Here is a 22592-nt window from a genome sequence, read left to right on the forward strand (position 1 = left end):
AAAGGAAAAAATCATCAAAAACCCGGAATTTTTTCACCCAAAGGGGGCTCCTTTTGGTGAATTCTCGAAATTTCCCCAAAGGGGTTTGGGGCGGGGCCCTTCACCTGAAACTTATGTACCTTAGGTCCCCGACAGGGTAAATTATTTGGGGTAAACTGAAATCCTAAATTTTTGGGTGGTCATTCGGTTTTTCCGAAACACAATTACCGGGCATCAGCGCAATCAACGGGTATTGGGGGGAAGCCTTGGGTCACATTTTCCTTTTCAAATTTCTCAAAAGAAAGAAAAAAAAAATTTCCAAAGGAATAGCAACATGGATACTTCCCCGGTAGTTTTGAATTATTTCCCCTTTAAATCCAAGAATGGGAAGACAAAATAAACCATTTAAAAGACTATTTGGGTTTGACTTCCCCTATCAAAGTTTTTCCGAATAAGGTTTTCTCGAATGGGTTTGAATAACCATATTGTTTTTGCTTGATTGGGGCCTTCTTTTCAGAACAATTATTTCTATTTTTTAAAAGAGCGCGACAAAGAGCTGGGCCCTAAATCCAAGTAGGCCCCCAACCCGGAAATTGATCCTCTTTAAAACCTACCAAGGGAACCCGAACTCAAGAATTAACCCGGAAAAACAGAAAACAATTTTTAAAACCCCAAACCTACCAAAAAGGCTGTCAAAAATCTTTTGTTTTTCCGGCCCCAGGAAACCCTTTTTTAAAACAAGATTATCGGAGGAGGAACAGGCTGGAAAACTTGAAAAAGGGCCCCAGACTGAAAGCTGAAAAACCCGGGGAATTAACCAAAAAATGAAGGAGAGAGGGGCCAGGACGGAAGCCGAGACATTAAAACCTGCAGCCAAAGGAATTTAGGTTAAGGAACGAAATGGTGAACAACATAACATGTAGGAACAAAACTCCAAAAGATATAAAGGAACAAATTTTGTAACATCTGAATTCTTTAGGGTTGCAGAAGTCCAAATACCCAAAAGGACCACTTTTCACTTCTCCCGAATTCCCCTTCGGCCCAGCAAAAGACACTGGGGAAAATCCATTTCCACTCCGATTTTACTTCTTAACAAGGGATGAGACCTCGCCAGAGCCCGGGATTTCCTTTACCACCAATGCCGAACTGGCTTCCAAGGGTTGAAGTGACTACAGGGGACAAATGAGACAGGGGAATTTATTTGATAATCCAATTCAGAAGGGGGGCTTCTTTTTCCGGAAACTCAAGGTTGATATTACCTATGCTGTGCTTGCCACTGTTGAGGTATGTAGCTGTGCCATCATCTGAAAGTTTTTCCAGAATCCCAAGGTATCTTCTGCATGGTTTTGTAAGAGATATGACCCGCAGCTAAAGATCTGCTTGTGTGCTTAGATAGCGAGCTTTATGTCTTCCTCACACAAGGCAATTCGATTCCTTATCTTTAATATGCAGAGCGTGCATACACAAGAGCGAGAGCCCTGAAAACTCCCAAAGAATTACCCCGGAAAAAAAACTCACAGCAGATACCATCGCAAACCCTCTGAAATCCTACCTAAGAGTTACATGCAACATCAGTACGGTTAAACCAGGGGGAACAGAGACAGGAAAGACACAACTTCTTTTTAACCAAGCTCAGAGAGCCTGTACGAAACAGGCTGTGCAAAAATTCTTTGAGACTCTTTAACGGTCCTCTCCACGGAAATCTTTAGTAAAAGGCGAAAGATTTATTCGGGATGAAGGGAACCCAGAGCATGTGTGTTGCGGCCAGGAAGAAGAGAACACGGCCAGTGAGGCCTGCGCAGCTGACATGCGACACCTTGTCAGACTTACAAAAACTGAAGGTAGAAGGTGAGCGACAAAGGACAACTAGGTGAGGAGCACCAGAGAAGCATTAAAACAGTCGCAGCCAAAGGAATTTAGATTATATGGAACTGAATATGTTGAGTGTGCACACTCTGCAATGCATCATGGGTAGGGGCAAGAAACTCCCGCCCACCACCCAGAGATACAAAGAAACGCCACTTATGCTAATCAACATCTGAATTCTTGCAAGGCCTCTAGACAGAAGTCAGCTTGTCCTGGGTATCCATCGCTATTTCCACTTCTCCTGATTTTCCCTTCCTTGGGCCTTGCAAAAGGGAACAACTGGAATAGACAATAGACACGTCCAGAGCTGGTGAATTCTTCTTTACACCAATGTCCAGACCGTGCTTGCCGATAGGGTTCTCGTCATGTCACTTCAGGCCACTAGATGCACGAGAACCACACGATCGACTTCAAGGGTTAAGTGATCTATCGAGTGAAATCCTAATAGTGTGCAGACACTGGGTGGGCTCCTCATTATTGAATCAGTCGAAATCTCAGAGGTGGGTTGGGACTTGGATGTCCTGTTTCACCCGGAAACTCTACAGATTGAGGCACGTGGCATCGCGTTATGTCAGTGCAAAAGTGCAGTGTTTGGGAGGCAAGCCTTGGAGATCAAGTTAAACCTTGTATCGATGGCTACATTCAGGTCACACATTGAAAACAATATTATTTCCACGGAATTCAGAAATCAGCAGCAATCAACGGGGTACTTAAACGCCATGTCCTTTGATGCACATTTTTCCATTTTGCAAAATTTTCCTCAAAGAAGAGTGAAAGACAAAAATAAACAATTACAAACCAGGAATAACAAAGTCCTTCTCGGATACTCCCCGCTGATAAGATTTTTGAAGTGTTACCCATGTTTAAAAGTCTGAAGAATGGGAGATTTGGATTCAGCATATTACCTATGCTGTGCTTGCCACTGTTGAGGTATGTAGCTGTGCCATCATCTGAAAGTTTTTCCAGAATCCCAAGGTATCTTCTGCATGGTTTTGTAAGAGATATGACCCCAGCTAAAGATCTGCTTGTGTGCTTAGATAGCGAGCTTTATGTCTTCCTCACACAAGGCAATTCGATTCCTTATCTTTAATATGCAGAGCGTGCGTACACAAGAGCGAGAGCCCTGAAAACTCCCAAAGAATTACCCCGGAAAAAAAACTCACAGCAGATACCATCGCAAACCCTCTGAAATCCTACCTAAGAGTTACATGCAACATCAGTACGGTTAAACCAGGGGGAACAGAGACAGGAAAGACACAACTTCTTTTTAACCAAGCTCAGAGAGCCTGTACGAAACAGGCTGTGCAAAAATTCTTTGAGACTCTTTAACGGTCCTCTCCACGGAAATCTTTAGTAAAAGGCGAAAGATTTATTCGGGATGAAGGGAACCCAGAGCATGTGTGTTGCGGCCAGGAAGAAGAGAACACGGCCAGTGAGGCCTGCGCAGCTGACATGCGACACCTTGTCAGACTTACAAAAACTGAAGGTAGAAGGTGGCCAAAGGACAACTAGGTGAGGAGCACCAGAGAAGCATTAAAACAGTCGCAGCCAAAGGAATTTAGATTATATGGAACTGAATATGTTGAGTGTGCACACTCTGCAATGCATCATGGGTAGGGGCAAGAAACTCCCGCCCACCACCCAGAGATACAAAGAAACGCCACTTATGCTAATCAACATCTGAATTCTTGCAAGGCCTCTAGACAGAAGTCAGCTTGTCCTGGGTATCCATCGCTATTTCCACTTCTCCTGATTTTCCGCTTCCTTGGGCCGCAAAAGGGAACAACTGGAATAGACAATAGACACGTCCAGAGCTGGTGAATTCTTCTTTACACCAATGTCCAGACCGTGCTTGCCGATAGGGTTCTCGTCATGTCACTTCAGGCCACTAGATGCACGAGAACCACACGATCGACTTCAAGGGTTAAGTGATCTATCGAGTGAAATCCTAATAGTGTGCAGACACTGGGTGGGCTCCTCATTATTGAATCAGTCGAAATCTCAGAGGTGGGTTGGGACTTGGATGTCCTGTTTCACCCGGAAACTCTACAGATTGAGGCACGTGGCATCGCGTTATGTCAGTGCAAAAGTGCAGTGTTTGGGAGGCAAGCCTTGGAGATCAAGTTAAACCTTGTATCGATGGCTACATTCAGGTCACACATTGAAAACAATATTATTTCCACGAATTCAGAAATCAGCAGCAATCAACGGGTACTTAGCGCCATGTCCTTTGATGCACATTTTTCCATTTTGCAAAATTTTCCTCAAAGAAGAGTGAAAGACAAAAATAAACAATTACAAACCAGGAATAACAAAGTCCTTCTCGGATACTCCCCGCTGATAAGATTTTTGAAGTGTTACCCATGTTTAAAAGTCTGAAGAATGGGAGATTTGGATTCAGCATATTACCTATGCTGTGCTTGCCACTGTTGAGGTATGTAGCTGTGCCATCATCTGAAAGTTTTTCCAGAATCCCAAGGTATCTTCTGCATGGTTTTGTAAGAGATATGACCCGCAGCTAAAGATCTGCTTGTGTGCTTAGATAGCGAGCTTTATGTCTTCCTCACACAAGGCAATTCGATTCCTTATCTTTAATATGCAGAGCGTGCGTACAAGAGCGAGAGCCCTGAAAACTCCCAAAAATTACCCGGAAAAAACTCACAGCAGATACCATAAACCCTCTGAAATCCTACCTAAGAGTTACATGCAACATCAGTACGGTTAAACCAGGGGAACAGAGACAGGAAAGACACAACTTCTTTTTAACCAAGCTCAGAGAGCCTGTACGAAACAGGCTGTGCAAAAATTCTTTGAGACTCTTTAACGGTCCTCTCCACGGAAATCTTTAGTAAAAGGCGAAAGATTTATTCGGGATGAAGGGAACCCAGAGCATGTGTGTTGCGGCCAGGAAGAAGAGAACACGGCCAGTGAGGCCTGCAGCTGACATGCGACACCTTGTCAGACTTACAAAAACTGAAGGTAGAAGGTGAGCCAAAGGACAACTAGGTGAGGAGCACCAGAGAAGCATTAAAACAGTCGCAGCCAAAGGAATTTAGATTATATGGAACTGAATATGTTGAGTGTGCACACTCTGCAATGCATCATGGGTAGGGGCAAGAAACTCCCGCCCACCACCCAGAGATACAAAGAAACGCCACTTATGCTAATCAACATCTGAATTCTTGCAAGGCCTCTAGACAGAAGTCAGCTTGTCCTGGGTATCCATCGCTATTTCCACTTCTCCTGATTTTCCCCTTCCTTGGGCCGCAAAAGGGAACAACTGGAATAGACAATAGACACGTCCAGAGCTGGTGAATTCTTCTTTACACCAATGTCCAGACCGTGCTTGCCGATAGGGTTCTCGTCATGTCACTTCAGGCCACTAGATGCACGAGAACCACACGATCGACTTCAAGGGTTAAGTGATCTATCGAGTGAAATCCTAATAGTGTGCAGACACTGGGTGGGCTCCTCATTATTGAATCAGTCGAAATCTCAGAGGTGGGTTGGGACTTGGATGTCCTGTTTCACCCGGAAACTCTACAGATTGAGGCACGTGGCATCGCGTTATGTCAGTGCAAAAGTGCAGTGTTTGGGAGGCAAGCCTTGGAGATCAAGTTAAACCTTGTATCGATGGCTACATTCAGGTCACACATTGAAAACAATATTATTTCCACGGAATTCAGAAATCAGCAGCAATCAACGGGGTACTTAAACGCCATGTCCTTTGATGCACATTTTTCCATTTTGCAAAATTTTCCTCAAAGAAGAGTGAAAGACAAAAATAAACAATTACAAACCAGGAATAACAAAGTCCTTCTCGGATACTCCCCGCTGATAAGATTTTTGAAGTGTTACCCATGTTTAAAAGTCTGAAGAATGGGAGATTTGGATTCAGCATATTACCTATGCTGTGCTTGCCACTGTTGAGGTATGTAGCTGTGCCATCATCTGAAAGTTTTTCCAGAATCCCAAGGTATCTTCTGCATGGTTTTGTAAGAGATATGACCCCAGCTAAAGATCTGCTTGTGTGCTTAGATAGCGAGCTTTATGTCTTCCTCACACAAGGCAATTCGATTCCTTATCTTTAATATGCAGAGCGTGCGTACACAAGCGAGAGCCCTGAAAACTCCCAAAGAATTACCCGGAAAAAACTCACAGCAGATACCATCGCAAACCCTCTGAAATCCTACCTAAGAGTTACATGCAACATCAGTACGGTTAAACCAGGGGAACAGAGACAGGAAAGACACAACTTCTTTTTAACCAAGCTCAGAGAGCCTGTACGAAACAGGCTGTGCAAAAATTCTTTGAGACTCTTTAACGGTCCTCTCCACGGAAATCTTTAGTAAAAGGCGAAAGATTTATTCGGGATGAAGGGAACCCAGAGCATGTGTGTTGCGGCCAGGAAGAAGAGAACACGGCCAGTGAGGCCTGCGCAGCTGACATGCGACACCTTGTCAGACTTACAAAAACTGAAGGTAGAAGGTGGCCAAAGGACAACTAGGTGAGGAGCACCAGAGAAGCATTAAAACAGTCGCAGCCAAAGGAATTTAGATTATATGGAACTGAATATGTTGAGTGTGCACACTCTGCAATGCATCATGGGTAGGGGCAAGAAACTCCCGCCCACCACCCAGAGATACAAAGAAACGCCACTTATGCTAATCAACATCTGAATTCTTGCAAGGCCTCTAGACAGAAGTCAGCTTGTCCTGGGTATCCATCGCTATTTCCACTTCTCCTGATTTTCCGCTTCCTTGGGCAAAAGGGAACAACTGGAATAGACAATAGACACGTCCAGAGCTGGTGAATTCTTCTTTACACCAATGTCCAGACCGTGCTTGCCGATAGGGTTCTCGTCATGTCACTTCAGGCCACTAGATGCACGAGAACACACGATCGACTTCAAGGGTTAAGTGATCTATCGAGTGAAATCCTAATAGTGTGCAGACACTGGGTGGGCTCCTCATTATTGAATCAGTCGAAATCTCAGAGGTGGGTTGGGACTTGGATGTCCTGTTTCACCCGGAAACTCTACAGATTGAGGCACGTGGCATCGCGTTATGTCAGTGCAAAAGTGCAGTGTTTGGGAGGCAAGCCTTGGAGATCAAGTTAAACCTTGTATCGATGGCTACATTCAGGTCACACATTGAAAACAATATTATTTCCACGAATTCAGAAATCAGCAGCAATCAACGGGTACTTAACGCCATGTCCTTTGATGCACATTTTTCCATTTTGCAAAATTTTCCTCAAAGAAGAGTGAAAGACAAAAATAAACAATTACAAACCAGGAATAACAAAGTCCTTCTCGGATACTCCCGCTGATAAGATTTTTGAAGTGTTACCCATGTTTAAAAGTCTGAAGAATGGGAGATTTGGATTCAGCATATTACCTATGCTGTGCTTGCCACTGTTGAGGTATGTAGCTGTGCCATCATCTGAAAGTTTTCCAGAATCCCAAGGTATCTTCTGCATGGTTTTGTAAGAGATATGACCCGCAGCTAAAGATCTGCTTGTGTGCTTAGATAGCGAGCTTTATGTCTTCCTCACACAAGGCAATTCGATTCCTTATCTTTAATATGCAGAGCGTGCGTACACAAGAGCGAGAGCCCTGAAAACTCCCAAAGAATTACCCCGGAAAAAACTCACAGCAGATACCATAAACCCTCTGAAATCCTACCTAAGAGTTACATGCAACATCAGTACGGTTAAACCAGGGGAACAGAGACAGGAAAGACACAACTTCTTTTTAACCAAGCTCAGAGAGCCTGTACGAAACAGGCTGTGCAAAAATTCTTTGAGACTCTTTAACGGTCCTCTCCACGGAAATCTTTAGTAAAAGGCGAAAGATTTATTCGGGATGAAGGGAACCCAGAGCATGTGTGTTGCGGCCAGGAAGAAGAGAACACGGCCAGTGAGGCCTGCGCAGCTGACATGCGACACCTTGTCAGACTTACAAAAACTGAAGGTAGAAGGTGGCCAAAGGACAACTAGGTGAGGAGCACCAGAGAAGCATTAAAACAGTCGCAGCCAAAGGAATTTAGATTATATGGAACTGAATATGTTGAGTGTGCACACTCTGCAATGCATCATGGGTAGGGGCAAGAAACTCCCGCCCACCACCCAGAGATACAAAGAAACGCCACTTATGCTAATCAACATCTGAATTCTTGCAAGGCCTCTAGACAGAAGTCAGCTTGTCCTGGGTATCCATCGCTATTTCCACTTCTCCTGATTTTCCGCTTCCTTGGGCAAAAGGGAACAACTGGAATAGACAATAGACACGTCCAGAGCTGGTGAATTCTTCTTTACACCAATGTCCAGACCGTGCTTGCCGATAGGGTTCTCGTCATGTCACTTCAGGCCACTAGATGCACGAGAACCACGATCGACTTCAAGGGTTAAGTGATCTATCGAGTGAAATCCTAATAGTGTGCAGACACTGGGTGGGCTCCTCATTATTGAATCAGTCGAAATCTCAGAGGTGGGTTGGGACTTGGATGTCCTGTTTCACCCGGAAACTCTACAGATTGAGGCACGTGGCATCGCGTTATGTCAGTGCAAAAGTGCAGTGTTTGGGAGGCAAGCCTTGGAGATCAAGTTAAACCTTGTATCGATGGCTACATTCAGGTCACACATTGAAAACAATATTATTTCCACGGAATTCAGAAATCAGCAGCAATCAACGGGGTACTTAACGCCATGTCCTTTGATGCACATTTTTCCATTTTGCAAAATTTTCCTCAAAGAAGAGTGAAAGACAAAAATAAACAATTACAAACCAGGAATAACAAAGTCCTTCTCGGATACTCCCCGCTGATAAGATTTTTGAAGTGTTACCCATGTTTAAAAGTCTGAAGAATGGGAGATTTGGATTCAGCATATTACCTATGCTGTGCTTGCCACTGTTGAGGTATGTAGCTGTGCCATCATCTGAAAGTTTTTCCAGAATCCCAAGGTATCTTCTGCATGGTTTTGTAAGAGATATGACCCAGCTAAAGATCTGCTTGTGTGCTTAGATAGCGAGCTTTATGTCTTCCTCACACAAGGCAATTCGATTCCTTATCTTTAATATGCAGAGCGTGCGTACACAAGAGCGAGAGCCCTGAAAACTCCCAAAAAACCCGGAAAAAACTCACAGCAGATACCATCGCAAACCCTCTGAAATCCTACCTAAGAGTTACATGCAACATCAGTACGGTTAAACCAGGGGGAACAGAGACAGGAAAGACACAACTTCTTTTTAACCAAGCTCAGAGAGCCTGTACGAAACAGGCTGTGCAAAAATTCTTTGAGACTCTTTAACGGTCCTCTCCACGGAAATCTTTAGTAAAAGGCGAAAGATTTATTCGGGATGAAGGGAACCCAGAGCATGTGTGTTGCGGCCAGGAAGAAGAGAACACGGCCAGTGAGGCCTGCGCAGCTGACATGCGACACCTTGTCAGACTTACAAAAACTGAAGGTAGAAGGTGGCCAAAGGACAACTAGGTGAGGAGCACCAGAGAAGCATTAAAACAGTCGCAGCCAAAGGAATTTAGATTATATGGAACTGAATATGTTGAGTGTGCACACTCTGCAATGCATCATGGGTAGGGGCAAGAAACTCCCGCCCACCACCCAGAGATACAAAGAAACGCCACTTATGCTAATCAACATCTGAATTCTTGCAAGGCCTCTAGACAGAAGTCAGCTTGTCCTGGGTATCCATCGCTATTTCCACTTCTCCTGATTTTCCGCTTCCTTGGGCAAAAGGGAACAACTGGAATAGACAATAGACACGTCCAGAGCTGGTGAATTCTTCTTTACACCAATGTCCAGACCGTGCTTGCCGATAGGGTTCTCGTCATGTCACTTCAGGCCACTAGATGCACGAGAACCACACGATCGACTTCAAGGGTTAAGTGATCTATCGAGTGAAATCCTAATAGTGTGCAGACACTGGGTGGGCTCCTCATTATTGAATCAGTCGAAATCTCAGAGGTGGGTTGGGACTTGGATGTCCTGTTTCACCCGGAAACTCTACAGATTGAGGCACGTGGCATCGCGTTATGTCAGTGCAAAAGTGCAGTGTTTGGGAGGCAAGCCTTGGAGATCAAGTTAAACCTTGTATCGATGGCTACATTCAGGTCACACATTGAAAACAATATTATTTCCACGGAATTCAGAAATCAGCAGCAATCAACGGGGTACTTAACGCCATGTCCTTTGATGCACATTTTTCCATTTTGCAAAATTTTCCTCAAAGAAGAGTGAAAGACAAAAATAAACAATTACAAACCAGGAATAACAAAGTCCTTCTCGGATACTCCCGCTGATAAGATTTTTGAAGTGTTACCCATGTTTAAAAGTCTGAAGAATGGGAGATTTGGATTCAGCATATTACCTATGCTGTGCTTGCCACTGTTGAGGTATGTAGCTGTGCCATCATCTGAAAGTTTTCCAGAATCCCAAGGTATCTTCTGCATGGTTTTGTAAGAGATATGACCCAGCTAAAGATCTGCTTGTGTGCTTAGATAGCGAGCTTTATGTCTTCCTCACACAAGGCAATTCGATTCCTTATCTTTAATATGCAGAGCGTGCGTACACAAGAGCGAGAGCCCTGAAAACTCCCAAAGAATTACCCCGGAAAAAAAACTCACAGCAGATACCATCAAACCCTCTGAAATCCTACCTAAGAGTTACATGCAACATCAGTACGGTTAAACCAGGGGGAACAGAGACAGGAAAGACACAACTTCTTTTTAACCAAGCTCAGAGAGCCTGTACGAAACAGGCTGTGCAAAAATTCTTTGAGACTCTTTAACGGTCCTCTCCACGGAAATCTTTAGTAAAAGGCGAAAGATTTATTCGGGATGAAGGGAACCCAGAGCATGTGTGTTGCGGCCAGGAAGAAGAGAACACGGCCAGTGAGGCCTGCGCAGCTGACATGCGACACCTTGTCAGACTTACAAAAACTGAAGGTAGAAGGTGGCGCCAAAGGACAACTAGGTGAGGAGCACCAGAGAAGCATTAAAACAGTCGCAGCCAAAGGAATTTAGATTATATGGAACTGAATATGTTGAGTGTGCACACTCTGCAATGCATCATGGGTAGGGGCAAGAAACTCCCCCCCACCACCCAGAGATACAAAGAAACGCCACTTATGCTAATCAACATCTGAATTCTTGCAAGGCCTCTAGACAGAAGTCAGCTTGTCCTGGGTATCCATCGCTATTTCCACTTCTCCTGATTTTCCGCTTCCTTGGCCGCAAAAGGGAACAACTGGAATAGACAATAGACACGTCCAGAGCTGGTGAATTCTTCTTTACACCAATGTCCAGACCGTGCTTGCCGATAGGGTTCTCGTCATGTCACTTCAGGCCACTAGATGCACGAGAACCACACGATCGACTTCAAGGGTTAAGTGATCTATCGAGTGAAATCCTAATAGTGTGCAGACACTGGGTGGGCTCCTCATTATTGAATCAGTCGAAATCTCAGAGGTGGGTTGGGACTTGGATGTCCTGTTTCACCCGGAAACTCTACAGATTGAGGCACGTGGCATCGCGTTATGTCAGTGCAAAAGTGCAGTGTTTGGGAGGCAAGCCTTGGAGATCAAGTTAAACCTTGTATCGATGGCTACATTCAGGTCACACATTGAAAACAATATTATTTCCACGAATTCAGAAATCAGCAGCAATCAACGGGGTACTTAAACGCCATGTCCTTTGATGCACATTTTTCCATTTTGCAAAATTTTCCTCAAAGAAGAGTGAAAGACAAAAATAAACAATTACAAACCAGGAATAACAAAGTCCTTCTCGGATACTCCCCGCTGATAAGATTTTTGAAGTGTTACCCATGTTTAAAAGTCTGAAGAATGGGAGATTTGGATTCAGCATATTACCTATGCTGTGCTTGCCACTGTTGAGGTATGTAGCTGTGCCATCATCTGAAAGTTTTTCCAGAATCCCAAGGTATCTTCTGCATGGTTTTGTAAGAGATATGACCCGCAGCTAAAGATCTGCTTGTGTGCTTAGATAGCGAGCTTTATGTCTTCCTCACACAAGGCAATTCGATTCCTTATCTTTAATATGCAGAGCGTGCATACACAAGAGCGAGAGCCCTGAAAACTCCCAAAGAATTACCCCGGAAAAAAAACTCACAGCAGATACCATCGCAAACCCTCTGAAATCCTACCTAAGAGTTACATGCAACATCAGTACGGTTAAACCAGGGGGAACAGAGACAGGAAAGACACAACTTCTTTTTTTAACCAAGCTCAGAGAGCCTGTACGAAACAGGCTGTGCAAAAATTCTTTGAGACTCTTTAACGGTCCTCTCCACGGAAATCTTTAGTAAAAGGCGAAAGATTTATTCGGGATGAAGGGAACCCAAAGCATGTGTGTTGCGGCCAGGAAGAAGAGAACACGGCCAGTGAGGCCTGCGCAGCTGACATGCGACACCTTGTCAGACTTACAAAAAAACTGAAGGTAGAAGGTGGCGCCAAAGGACAACTAGGTGAGGAGCACCAGAGAAGCATTAAAACAGTCGCAGCCAAAGGAATTTAGATTATATGGAACTGAATATGTTGAGTGTGCACACTCTGCAATGCATCATGGGTAGGGGCAAGAAACTCCCGCCCACCACCCAGAGATACAAAGAAACGCCACTTATGCTAATCAACATCTGAATTCTTGCAAGGCCTCTAGACAGAAGTCAGCTTGTCCTGGGTATCCATCGCTATTTCCACTTCTCCTGATTTTCCCGCTTCCTTGGGCAAAAGGGAACAACTGGAATAGACAATAGACACGTCCAGAGCTGGTGAATTCTTCTTTACACCAATGTCCAGACCGTGCTTGCCGATAGGGTTCTCGTCATGTCACTTCAGGCCACTAGATGCACGAGAACCACACGATCGACTTCAAGGGTTAAGTGATCTATCGAGTGAAATCCTAATAGTGTGCAGACACTGGGTGGGCTCCTCATTATTGAATCAGTCGAAATCTCAGAGGTGGGTTGGGACTTGGATGTCCTGTTTCACCCGGAAACTCTACAGATTGAGGCACGTGGCATCGCGTTATGTCAGTGCAAAAGTGCAGTGTTTGGGAGGCAAGCCTTGGAGATCAAGTTAAACCTTGTATCGATGGCTACATTCAGGTCACACATTGAAAACAATATTATTTCCACGGAATTCAGAAATCAGCAGCAATCAACGGGGTACTTAAACGCCATGTCCTTTGATGCACATTTTTCCATTTTGCAAAATTTTCCTCAAAGAAGAGTGAAAGACAAAAATAAACAATTACAAACCAGGAATAACAAAGTCCTTCTCGGATACTCCCCGCTGATAAGATTTTTGAAGTGTTACCCATGTTTAAAAGTCTGAAGAATGGGAGATTTGGATTCAGCATATTACCTATGCTGTGCTTGCCACTGTTGAGGTATGTAGCTGTGCCATCATCTGAAAGTTTTACAGAAGCCTAAGGTATTTTCTGCATGGTTTTGTAAGAGATATGACCCGCAGCTAAAGATCTGCTTGTGTGCATAGATAGCGAGCTTTATGTCTTCCTCACACAAGGCAATTCGATTCCTTATCTTTAATATGCAGAGCGTACGTACACAAGAGCGAGAGCCCTGAAAACTCCCAAAGAATTACCCCGGAAAAAAAACTCACAGCAGATACCATCGCAAACCCTCTGAAATCCTACCTAAGAGTTACATGCAACATCAGTACGGTTAAACCAGGGGGAACAGAGACAGGAAAGACACAACTTCTTTTTTTAACCAAGCTCAGAGAGCCTGTACGAAACAGGCTGTGCAAAAATTCTTTAAGACTCTTTAACGGTCCTCTTCATAGAAATCTTTAGTAAAATGCATTTTCTTTACTTCAAACAAGCACTATTTTGCTTATTCTCTTTTCTTTTCCTTTTAATTTTTTCAGTGTCTTAGCTTTGAACACATACACAATGTCTGGCCAATTTGCTAATTCACTGTTATCCACCACCTTTCCCCACACTTGTTTTTTTTTTTTACACTCCCTTTCCTCCCAATTAATATAATTTTAAAAGTCTTTACTTTTTCCTATTGAACTCTGTTCTTGTTCATTTTTTCCTCCCTGATTCTCCATTCTTCCGTTATGTCTCTTTCACATTTCTGTAACAGTCTTTTAATGGGTACATTTTTATTATGTATCACAGTTTCATTCCTTTCCCACCACATATTCTCCTTTATTATATTAATTAATTTCCATTTCTCTTTTCCAATTTTCAATTAACCCCTTCCCCACTAACCCATACAGTACTCCCTCCTTTGTTACCTCTTTCCCTATTGACATTTCTGTAATATTCCTTTCCACACCTCTTGTGCTGTTTTACATTGCCAAAATACGTGCACTGCTGTTTCTATCTCACTACATGTTTTTCTATTCTTCGTTTATACATGGCTGCGTTTGCCGGTAACATCTTGTGTGCTGTTAACCAACCCAAGTCCTTTTGTTTATTTGTCAAGTCTTTAGCTGCAACTTGTTGCCATACTTTTTTTGTTTGTTCTCCAGTTTGTTGTTGAATTTTAACTATTATTTCTTGCTTCCCGATATATTCTTTAAGGTCTCTAATCCTTCCCCATATTTTGGCCTCTCCTTCCTTCCTTTTATATTTCCTCAAACATTTTATTATTATTTTATAATGTTGCGGCGCCTTAAAAGCAGTCGGTCTATTGTTTGCGGGTTTCCACAGTTTGGCTCGTCTTAATTCTGCTCCCAATAGGTACCTTACCATTTCCGCCATTTTCCCTTTTTTATTCAGTGCCATTTTAATTACTGTTGTTGCGTGTTTTAATATCAACTCCTGCTCTATTTTTGGAAGGCCTTTTCCTCCTTTCTCTTTTTATTTTGTCACTATTTTTCTTGCTATTTTTTCACACTTTGATCCCCACAGGAAAACAAAGCAAGTTCTCATAATTTTTTTCAAAATCTTTCGTGGTGGAAAAAACACCGTGGCTAGGTATGCCAATTTTGATAAAATTATTGCTTTTATCAGCAATATTTTACCCTCCATAGTCAAACTGCTTAACTTCCAAAATCCTATTTTATTGTTAATCTTCTTTAACTTTTCTTTCCATTCCTTATTTTCTATATTTTTGTCTCCAAAATTTATTCCCAGTATTTTAACCATATTTGCCATTTTTATCTTTCCTTCTGGCTTTTCCTTCCATTTCCCCACAACACACAGTCACGTTTTTTAAGATTTAATGTTGAACACGATGCCCTCCAAAAGGATTCTGTGTGTTCAATTACTTGGTTCACACTGCACACGTCTCTTATAATGACGCTTACATCATCCATATATGCAAACACTTTTATCTGTTGTCTCCCAGTTCCTGGTACTTCCACTCATTTTAAATTTATGTCACTTCTGATCTTATTTAAAAGAGGCTCTATACATATAATAAACAACACTGTTGACAATGGGCACCCTTGTCTTACTCCATATTTCACCTTTATCTCCTCTGTTAATTTATTATTTACTTTTATCTGACTTCATATATCATTATATATTACTTTTATCCATTCCACAAGACCTTCGGGCACTCCCATGTTTTGGAGTATCTTCCACATATATTTATGTGCAATTCTATCGAATGCTTTCTCCAAATCTAAATTTAAAGTTCCAACATCCACGTTTCTCTCTCTCAAGAAATTAATGCAGTCTCTTAAAACACACAGGTTATCTGCTGCACTTCTCCCCTGTACCACACATGCCTGTTCTTCTTTTATTACACTCTCAATATTTGTTTTCAGTATATTTGCCAAAACTCTAGTCAATATTTTATAGTCCTGACACAACAATGTAATTGGTCTCCATCCTTTTATGTTCGTTGTTTCCTCCTTTTTGGGAATTTGTGTAATTATTCCCCTTTTCATTGTTTCTGTCATTTGTCTTTTAAAATTTCTATAAACAAACTATGTATGTCATTTCTTATTAAATCCCAAAATTCGAAATAGAATTTTATCGACAAACCATCCTTCCCTGGAGTTTTTCCTCTGCTGCACATTTTAGCAGCCGACTCCACTTCTTCCATTTCTATTTCTCGACACAGGCTTTCCTTTTGTCCTTCTGCAAATCTTCGGTCTATCGTCTTTACCATTCTGTCGATATCCTCCTTGTTGATTTCTTTCTCTCTATAAATTTCTCTATAATGTGTCAGAAAACTTTCCCTTATTTCATTATTTTCTCTTTTACTATTTCCATATTCATCTATTATTTCTACTATTTTGGCCTTTTTTCTCCTCTCCTTTACTTTCTTAAAGAAATATCTATAGTACTTCTCTCCTTCTTCTTGTTTTTGTACTCTACTCTGAAATTTTATCTTTTCTTCCTTTTTTTGTACTCTTTTAGTAATTCTTCTTTTACCCCCCTAATTTGTTTCTATTTTGACATCATAATCCTCAACTTTATATAGATGTTCCAGCCTTTCCTGCAATGTTTTTGTTTCTTCTTTCTCTATCCTCGTCCTTTCTTTGCCCTTTTTTTGGAAAAATTCTCTTGTATTTTCTTTCATTAATTCCCACCATTTCTTTTGGCTCCCACACCAATCTTTCAAAGTTTCCCACTCTTTATAATATTGCTTATACTGTTTTTGAATCATCTTATCAAATTATATTATCATATTAATATTATCTTATAATATTAATCAGCTTGACTACATTGTTTCCTATTGCCAAATGAACTTTCATTAATCTTCCCATGACTATTTCTTCATATCTTTTGATTTCTATTCCTTTAGTTTTTATTAGAACCCCGGAAATCTTTAGTAAAAGCCGAAAGATTTATTCGGGATGTAGGGAACCAAGAACATGTGTGTTTCAACCAGGTACAAGAGAACACGACCAGTGAGGACTGTGCAGCTGACATGCGACACCTTGTCTTTCTTACAATACAACTGAAGGTAGAAAGTGAGTGACAGAGGACTTCCAGGTGAGGAGCAGCAGAGGATCATTAAACCGCATGTAAAGGAATTTACATAAAGTGAATACAATCAAGAGATATCGAAATTTTGTCTGTGTTCTGCAATCAAAGACCTGAAGCTGACTGATCGACTTGGGAATTCGGACATTTGAATGGGTAAAGCCTGTTACATGTTTCTATAAACCAAATTAATATTTTTGATATAAACTGAAAATACACTAAAGAACAATGATATTTTTAACAGTAGCCCACTCCAAGTTATCTCCATTGAGATAACAGAGTGTGAGGTGGCTGTTCTTGGAAATTGTATGTAACGTTTCTTACCTACCACTTGTCTGGCAAAGAAACCTTAACAGGAAACAGTAAAAATTAAATGTTATTCCTGCAAAAATGTGGATTTTTTTTCATGTAACTATAACATTGCATAAAGACACAAGCAATTCAGCACCAACTCTGGTGAGAGATATGTTTTAAAGACTGCGTCTTAAACCTTGGCTTATTGTGAGGTAATGTAAAACTAAGATTGAAAATAGTTTTAAGGGGCTTGAAAAATTTATATTCCAATTTCTAGCATAAGGTAGAAACACCAACAAGAAAATTAAATATGAAAAGTTTGAAGGGACTAGTGTTTTGGTGCAAACATTAAGAGCCAAGGGAACCTAATACTAACTGGAATTTCTTCTTCTTGAGTACACTAAAAGAGTTTTTTGAGATGTTTCTGGAAGAGTAAAGAACGAAACTCTAATAATGTCATGCCAACTGCTGTCACATATTTTATGGTTATGGTGGGTTTTACATTTTGTTGAATAGACTTAATAAAACCACTTTGCTGCTTGTCCCAAAGTGCATACTTTTTTCTGCTTTTCTGTTTTTTTTTTTTTAGAAAATAGTGCCGATAGTTTATCATTTCATACAGATAGTTTTCTGACCTTTGGGTGGTTTAGTTGTAAATGCGATCTATTTTACTTCCTAAAGTACAACCCATCAAATTGTAGTACTCAGTAATCCATCCATCAGAATGTACAATCCATGCTTCCACCTATATCATCTTAATTAAATTACATGACATAAAATTTTAAAACAGACAAAAAAAAAACACATAGCTTTCGAAGAGCTGGTAACTTAACAGGGTGCAGATGCATTTTTCTCAGTTAGGTTCAGCTTCCTGGTCTTTTATGTTACTGAATAACTGTGTGAATGTTGTGGGAATATATAAAATATTATACAAAGTATTAATCTCTATATATATCAAATCCAACTTCTGTCAGTCTTTCTGTATGTCTGTCCGCTTTTCACAAGTGAACTACTTAACGGATTTGGATTGGGTTTTTTTTCTATAATTTGCTTGAACATTCCGGTTTGTTTTGCGACTTCTCTCATTGCGCTGTGTATTATAGTTCACTTGTGGTACCAATGTATTTGTACGAATCCGAGAGACACACAGCAGTCCGAGGGGAGGTGAGTGAGGCCCTTTGATCTTCTATGTGCTCTATGTGTGTGAATCACTACGTGCTTCTTAAACGGACACAGAATCCATTACATTCATGATATTACAGCTCTCTGAATAATTAAAATACTGAGATGTATACTTGATATCATTTTCATGATGATAGGAGTTAAAGCATGTTATTAAACATGGGAACACGGCAGCGCAGTGATAGTTCATGCCTCACGCAAGATGCTTGCTGTGCCGTGTGCGACATTCAATGAAATAATTTATTGCAGCAGTACTGTCTCTTTCAAACGTACTTACCTCCAATTCCTGTCCTTCCTTTTCTTTCTCTTAGTAACCAATCGCCACACAATCAGCTCTGTAGTAGACGTTAAGCCATCTGCAACCTTAGAATGCCGATTCTTCAAAACTTTTAAGGAACACTGAAATATCTTCATAGTACATGTTTAATTATTCTATCCATCTACCCTTCCCTTGTCATGCTAGCCCCAGAAAGAATACAGTGCAAAGCAGGAACACATTCCGTGAACGGAGCACCAGTTCCTTGCTAGCCCTGCGGCACCGTGTCCTCACATGTTTAATTATTAACAATATAGATTATTTAAATAAAGTTAAAGTTTTATCTGTATAATATAATAAACATATTTTGTTGCATTTCACCTTAAAAATGATATTGTCGTCATATGTAAATACGTGCTTTATAAAGTGGCTCAGGTTGTGCAATATTATAACTGTATCGCAAGTTTACAGTGAGGTAATTGTACTTATAAGTAGAAAGCGCTCTACAAGGAGCACTTGATGGACTGGTTGAGTGCATTTATAGTTCTTGGGATGAAACTGTTTCTGAACTGCAAGGAAAGGCTCTGAAGCGTTAGCCGTTTGAGAGCAGTAGACAGCATGACTGAGGCCGCATGTGCTTGATGCTATATACCGATAATTCTCTTTCTAGTCAGCTTCTGTAGAGCTGTGATTCCTCACGCAGATACAGTGATATAAATACTTCAAGTGGTGCAGTGAGAGTAATATGAAAAAAGATGATCTGCTGTGGCAACCCTAACGGGAGCAGCTGAAAGAAGAAGCAGAAAAAGGTGCAGTGAGAGTAACAGCTATCGTATATAGAATAATTTGACCATTCTGTGGACCATTATATTGTTACAGGTTAATTACAATCAGATGCATTAAACTAATAAACAGTATGCTGCTCATTTCAGTGTATTTATAAAGCTGCGTCAGGGATGTGGATCTAAAAAAGAAAGGGAAACCGCACTGGAACAGTAGCACTGCTTTGAGATTGGGTGCCACCAGTTTGCAAAGCCGAGTGGAGAACTCGCGTGCGCCAGGGTTGGAGCTACCGTGAAAATATGCGTGGCTTTACGCCAAGTTTAGGTTTTATACATAGTGGAAACATTCGTATGTAACATTTTTGTGTGTACACACAGTTTATACATGAGGTCCCAGGTGTCGACTTCAGCTGTACCAGCCTTGGATGGTGAGCTAATGCTCCCGATTAGACTTATTCATATGGGGTAAATTTAGAGTTATCGGATAATCTAACCAACTGTCTTTGGGTTGTGGGTGGAAATCAGGCATATCCAGGGGAAACGCCAGAGGAAATGCCAGATACAGTTACTGTTTATAAAAATTGGAGTGAGATTCAAACAAAATAGAGCCTCTCCATATGTTAATTGCAAAATAAAAGTATCTTGCTACTATAAAAAAAACATCTTGGAAGGAGATCGGAAGGAGACAAGACGTGATTGTCTCAGAGAGACACTTTCACGTCCCGCGAGAATGCCAAGAGATGTAACCACACCCAGGGCCGGAAGCCCTGTGAGACAAGAGCTTATGCAAAGAGATTTGGAAGGGTCCTGCATGGTTATGTCAGACACATTTCTTGTAAAGAGAAAGAAACAATATTCACTCAGTTATACGTTGTGTTGTCGCGATGTAATTCCAAACATGGAATCAAAATTCTATGCGATACTGATGAAAAAGTAAAAGTGAAAAGATATTGAATATATGGACATAGGTGATATGACAGAAATGTTCCACGCGAGATGGATATTACGCGGTATGGCAGCAGCAGCAATCCAGCAGCTGATCGAGCAAAGAGGAGGTAAAAAAAAACTGTATGTGTTTCCCATTGTATCATCGAGGAGGTGTCAGAGGAGCAACCGCTTCTCTTTGGGGTGCATTCAGCCCCCCTCTTAACAACGTGAACAGCAGAGACGCGAAGTGGCTGGGGCATAGCGCAGGTGGTGATGGTGGTGGGGGGGTTAAGGGGGTGGTTAGCGCTTAGCTTAGTTAAAATATTAAAACTGCCATAATGCTTTGAAGCACAAGGGAAATTATACTGAGAAACAACATGTAATTCTTTAGAAGAAGATCATAAACACAGGGTGCAAAACGAATTGGAAAAAAAATTTGAAATAAATTAAATGTGTGTTATCAATCTATCCATTATCCAACCTGCAATACCCCAACCACAGAGTCATGGGGGTCTGCTGGAGCCAATCACAGTCAACACAGGGCGCAAGAACAACAACAACAACATTTATTTATATAGCACATTTTCATACAAACAGTAGCTCAAAGTGCTTGCAAGGCAGGAAACAAACACCGGGCAGGACGTCAGCCCACCACAGGGCACACACACACACCAAGCACAATTTAGAATCGCCAATGGACCTAACCTGCATGTCTTTGGACTGTGGGAGGAAACCCACAGCGCCACCGTGCCACCATAATTTATGTTATTTGAAGCCTAAATAATATTCATTAGTATAACAACTAAAATGTGAAGCCCAAATAAATAGAGAGGGTTAGTGTCAGGAAGGGCATCTGACTGTAAAACTTTAGCCAAACACTTAATGATGGAGTCAAACCAATCAGCTTCAGAAATTGCGCTGGATCCTCATCTGACCCCTTTGGGAAATCAGGTAGGGCTAGGCTAAAGAAATTAGTCCAGAAGAAGCAGAAGAAGAAGACACGGCAGGGAAAAGAAAAGGGTAAGTTGAAGGTAAGAGTGGGGACACTGAATGTTGGGACAATGACTGGGAAAGGGAGAGATGGCAGATTTGATGGAGAGGAGAAAAGTGGGGATGTTGTGTGTGCAGGAAACTACATGGATAGTGAATAAGGAAAAATAATTGGGTGGAGGCTCTATATTGTGTAGTGGAGCAAATGAGTGAGGTAGAAATGGTGTAGGTATAGTTTTGTCCAAAGAACTAAAAGATAGTCTTGTCGGTGTGAAAAGGAGGAGTGATATGCTGATGAGTGACAAGCTGGGCCTTGGTGAGACTGTAGTGTCATTTGTGCATATGCTTCTCAAGTGGGCTGTGAGGAAGAGAAGAATGATGTTTTCTGGGCACAAATGGATGAAGAGCTTATGGCAACACAAGAGGAAGAAAGATGATTGTTGGGGGTGATCTAAATGGGCATTTGGGAAAGAATAGAGAGATAAAGTGTGTACATGGAGGGTGGGGAGTAGGGGAGAGAAATGGGGAAGGGGAAAGGATAGTATATTTTGCCATGGCATCTGATTTGGTAACAGAAAATTTTTTGAAAAGAAAGTAAATCAGCTTGTGACTTGCAGTATTGGAGGAAGGGAAAGCCAAATAGACAGACAGTGTGATAGTGTAGCATAAACTGGTGAAAGTGAGCTGGGAGATGAGAATCAGCAGGAGAAACAACCAGATCAAGCAGCACCAGGATAAAGTGGAAGAGGTTAAAAGAGGAAGGGTGTAAGAACAGGTTTAGAGAGAAAGTTTTAAATGAAGTAATTTGACAGTGTGGAGGAATGGTGGGAGAAGAATAGCAAAGTTGTATTACGAGCAGGTGAAAAGGTGTTGAGTAGGATGACAGGAAGCAGACCACCTGGGAACAAAGAGACATGTTGGTGGAACAGAGAGGTGCAGCATGTGATAAAGACTAAGAAGGAGGCAGAGAAGACATGGTACCAATGAGGGAGGAAGAAAGATACAAAAATATATAGGTATACAAACAAGGAGGCACAGAGGGCAATGGCAAGAGCCAAGTCACAGGCTTTGCAGGAGTTATATGAAAAATTGGGGAAAAAAGAGTAAATGATTTTTAGAATAGAAAATGCAAGGAACAAGGCTGGAAAGGATTTTAGTCAGATAAAGCAGATGAAAGATGAGCAAGGTGTAGTCTTGTGTGAACAAGATAGGATCATGATTAAATAGAAGAGGTATTTGAAAAGCTGTTGAATGAAAAAAATCCAAAGGTAGTAATGCAGGATTGAGTCCCAAATGAAGGGCTAGTTCTGAGAATGAGAAGGGAGGAAGTAAAGGATGCACTTAAAAGAATGAAAAATGGAA

General features: G+C 41.5%; 8 non-coding genes across 8 annotated transcripts; all 8 read right to left on the bottom strand.

The window, feature by feature from the left end:
• Positions 1-1616: 1616 nt before the first annotated feature.
• Positions 1617-1732, bottom strand: LOC120522719. The gene has a single exon (XR_005632495.1). It is a non-coding gene; the product is annotated as a U5 spliceosomal RNA (small nuclear RNA).
• A 1395-nt stretch (positions 1733-3127) lies between these two features.
• Positions 3128-3243, bottom strand: LOC120522731. Its single transcript, XR_005632506.1, has one exon. It is a non-coding gene; the product is annotated as a U5 spliceosomal RNA (small nuclear RNA).
• A 1379-nt stretch (positions 3244-4622) lies between these two features.
• LOC120522735 lies at positions 4623-4738 on the bottom strand. Its single transcript, XR_005632509.1, has one exon. It is a non-coding gene; the product is annotated as a U5 spliceosomal RNA (small nuclear RNA).
• A 1384-nt stretch (positions 4739-6122) lies between these two features.
• On the bottom strand, positions 6123-6238 carry LOC120522736. Its single transcript, XR_005632510.1, has one exon. It is a non-coding gene; the product is annotated as a U5 spliceosomal RNA (small nuclear RNA).
• A 1377-nt stretch (positions 6239-7615) lies between these two features.
• LOC120522737 lies at positions 7616-7731 on the bottom strand. The gene has a single exon (XR_005632511.1). It is a non-coding gene; the product is annotated as a U5 spliceosomal RNA (small nuclear RNA).
• Positions 7732-9109: 1378 nt separating this feature from the next.
• LOC120522720 lies at positions 9110-9225 on the bottom strand. The gene has a single exon (XR_005632496.1). It is a non-coding gene; the product is annotated as a U5 spliceosomal RNA (small nuclear RNA).
• A 1382-nt stretch (positions 9226-10607) lies between these two features.
• Positions 10608-10723, bottom strand: LOC120522722. The gene has a single exon (XR_005632497.1). It is a non-coding gene; the product is annotated as a U5 spliceosomal RNA (small nuclear RNA).
• Positions 10724-12117: 1394 nt separating this feature from the next.
• Positions 12118-12233, bottom strand: LOC120522723. The gene has a single exon (XR_005632498.1). It is a non-coding gene; the product is annotated as a U5 spliceosomal RNA (small nuclear RNA).
• Positions 12234-22592: the final 10359 nt, after the last annotated feature.

This window comes from Polypterus senegalus, unplaced genomic scaffold (assembly GCF_016835505.1).
Source record: "Polypterus senegalus isolate Bchr_013 unplaced genomic scaffold, ASM1683550v1 scaffold_453, whole genome shotgun sequence".
Lineage (NCBI taxonomy): Eukaryota > Metazoa > Chordata > Cladistia > Polypteriformes > Polypteridae > Polypterus > Polypterus senegalus.